We start from the raw sequence: 3,458 nt of genomic DNA, 5'->3' as shown, positions 1-3,458 counted from the left end.
TCTTGATCAATGGCAGAGTTATAATGGGGGTGTCTAACAAAAAGTTGTTTGTTTGGCCAAGGATTTGCAGAAGTGGAATTCCAATGTTTTTGGTGATTTGTTTAGAAAGAAAAGGAGGATTTTAGCTCGAATTTCTGGTATTCAGAAATGTCTTGCTAAAAGTGATAACCCTTTCCTCGTAAACTTAGAGATTGAGCTACTGAAGGAATATGAAACCTTAAGGGATCAAGAAGCGATGTATTGGCAACAAAAATCTAGAGTCAAGTGGTTGCAGCATGGTGATCGAAATTCTAGACTTTTTCACATGTCTACTATGATTAGAAGGAGAAGAAACAGAATTGAGGGTTTATTGGATATGGATGAGACTCTTTGTAATGATCTTGATGGTATGAAGTCTATTGCTGCCAAATTTTTTAAAAATCTCTTCACCTACAGTTCTTTTGATGATCTAAGATTTGTTATTCCACACCTTTTCCTTCCCTTAAGTGATAATGAGATGAATTGGATGAGTAGAAATATCACGAATTCTGAGGTGAAATCTGCTCTGTTTAATATTGGAAGTCTCAAAGCTCCGGGTGCAGATGGCTTCCTTGCGTTGTTCTACCAGAAACACTGGGATATCTGTGCTATTGAAGTGTTTAATCTTGTAAATCAAGCCTTCTGCGCTGAAGTTATTCCCCACGGTCTGAATCACACTCTCATTACCCTAGTGCCAAAAACTGTTAGCCCTCAAGACATGGCTCTATTCAGACCCATTAGCCTTTGTAATACTCTTTATAAAGTTATTTCTAAAGTGATGGTGGCCAGAATCAAACCTTCCCTCAAGAATCTCATAAGCCCAAATCAAGCTAGCTTTGTTCCAGGGAGGCTTATCATTGATAATATCATCATTGCTCAAGAGGTTCTACATAAGTTCCAGCACTCCTATGGTCAAAAAGGGTCCATGGCATGGAAGATTGATTTGTCTAAAGCTTATGATAGACTGAATTGGAATTTTATCGAGTCTGTGCTATATGAAGCTCAATTTCCTGATCGTATTGTGAAATTAATTATGCAATGTGTACCTACAACTAGTTTCCAAGTCTGTGTCAATGGTGAGCTTTCTGAAAATTTTACTGCTAGCAGGGGAATTAAGCAAGGGGATCCCCTGTCTCCTTACCTGTTTGTTTTATGCATGGAAAAGTTGTCTCATCTAATCACTTCTGCTGTTGAGGTTGGGCAGTGGAAACCTGTGCGTGCTTCTGGTTCTGGACCTTTGATTTCCTACTTATTCTTTGCACATGATCTTATTCTTTTTGCGGAGGCTAGTTGTGAGCAAGCAACTGTTCTTAAAAAATGCTTAGATGTTTTTTGCGCTCTTTCTGGACAAGAGGTTAGTTTCAGCAAGTCACTTCTTTATTGCTCTCCTAATACTTGTAAATCTTTGGCTGGAAACATTAGTAGAATCTGTGGCTCTTCTCTAACTAATAATTTTGGCAAATATCTCGGAATGCCGTTGATCCACACAAAGGTAAATAAACAGACTTATGCTCTTATTATTGAGAAAGTTCAGAGTAGACTAGCTGGATGGAAAAGTAAGTGTCTGAACATGGCTGGTAGGCTCACTCTTATAATTTCGGTGTGCTCTACTATACCGGTTTATGCTATGCAAACTGTGAAGCTACCCATCTCTCTATGTGATTCTTTGGATAAATTAAACAGGAACTTTCTTTGGGGTGATTCTGAAGCTAAGAAAAGGGTGCATCTAGCCAATTGGGATATGGTGTGTCGTCCTAAGGAGTATGGTGGCTTGGGAATCAAGAGTACTTCGCAAATGAATCAAGCTCTTCTTGCAAAACTTGGGGGGAGATTAACTCAAGGAGATAATGGATTGTGGTTCTCCATCAGAAGTATGTGAAGACTAATTCATTACTTCATTCTCAGTATGTGTGCCCTTCTAGGTGTTCTAGTACATGGAGAAGTGTCCTTTTTGGTACTAAATTGCTTAAGCAGGGATTGTCATGGAGGATTGGTGATGGTAATACTGTGAATTTTTGGACTGACAGTTGGACTCCAGGTGGACCTTTGATTAAGGATGCTGTAAGCCCTGAAAATGTTGATTTGAATATGAAAGTGAAGGACTTTTGGAACGATGCTGGTTGGAACCTAGATTTGATAAGACAAAGTGTGAGTGAGGATTCCATTAGCCAAATTATCCAAGTCCCTGCTGGTTTCCTTGGTGGTGGACATGATAAATTGATCTGGGGAGCTACTTCAAATGGTAATTTCACTGTTAAATCAGCCTACCTTACTCTTATAAAGGAGAAATTTTTTGATAGTTATCCTTGGTTCTTTTGTTGGAAACTATGCATCCCTCCCAAGTTAAAGACTTTTATGTGGTGTTTATGTCACTAGAAACTTTTGTCCAATGTTGAGAGGGCTAAAAGGCATATGACTATGGATTCTTCTTGCCCTTTATGCCATGAACAACCTGAAACTATGATCCATATGCTTAGAGACTGTCAGTTTGCTCGTGTCGTTTGGAATGATATTGTATGTCTTGATACAGTTGCTAGAAGCATGCAGCTAGACTGGAGTAGTTGGTGTGCTGCTAATTTACATTGTCATAGGCGATGTTATGGGGATTTGAAGTGGAGTACTGTGTTTGTCTTCACTTGTTGGTACTTATGGAAATGGAGAAATAAGGTAGTGTTTGAGAATGACTTTCATATGCCTTTGAATCTTTGTAAGGTAATCATTGATGTAGCTAAGGATTGGTGTGCAGCAAATTCTGGTAATTCAGGTGATTCTCTTAAAAAAACAATTACTCTTAAGTGGAATTTTCCTCCTGTGCACTGCTTTAAACTTAATGTTGATGGAGCAAGGAATCAAATGGGTAAAATTGGGGCAGGTGGTGTAATTAGGAGTCATGATGGCTCTTAGGTTGTTGGATTCTATGCCAACCTGGGAAGTGGCTTTGTTCTCCAATCTGAGGCATCGAGTCTGTTGTTGGGGCTAAAATTGGCCTATGATAATCAATGCTCCCATTTGTATGTTGAAAGTGATTCTGAAACCCTTGTTAACATGGTAAAGAATGGAGTGGATGAAGACTATCCTCAATTGTTGCTCATTCTTGCAGCAAAAGTTCCTGAGCTTTGATATTAGACTAACCTATAGAGAAGTGAATACAGTTGCAGATATCCTATCCAAGGATGGGTTGCAGGCTGAAGCTGGGGTGCATGTCATGTTGCATCATCCTCCACAAGTCATTACCTCTCTTCTTGATGACTTGTGTGAATTTCCTAGAGTTAGGATCGTGAATTCTGAAATTTAATTTTTTCTTTCTTTTTGGGTCTCTTGGCTCCCACTTATCCAAAAAAAAAAAAAAAGAGCTTTCATTGCAAATCGAGTCATTCTTGGGTTGCATCTCTGAATCACTTGTTCCTTGTTAAGTGATTCATTGTTCATACACTTGCATA

Source organism: Rosa rugosa, chromosome 2 (genome assembly GCF_958449725.1).
Source record: "Rosa rugosa chromosome 2, drRosRugo1.1, whole genome shotgun sequence".
Classification (NCBI taxonomy): Eukaryota; Viridiplantae; Streptophyta; class Magnoliopsida; order Rosales; family Rosaceae; genus Rosa; species Rosa rugosa.
Note: the sequence above shows the minus strand (reverse complement) of the source record.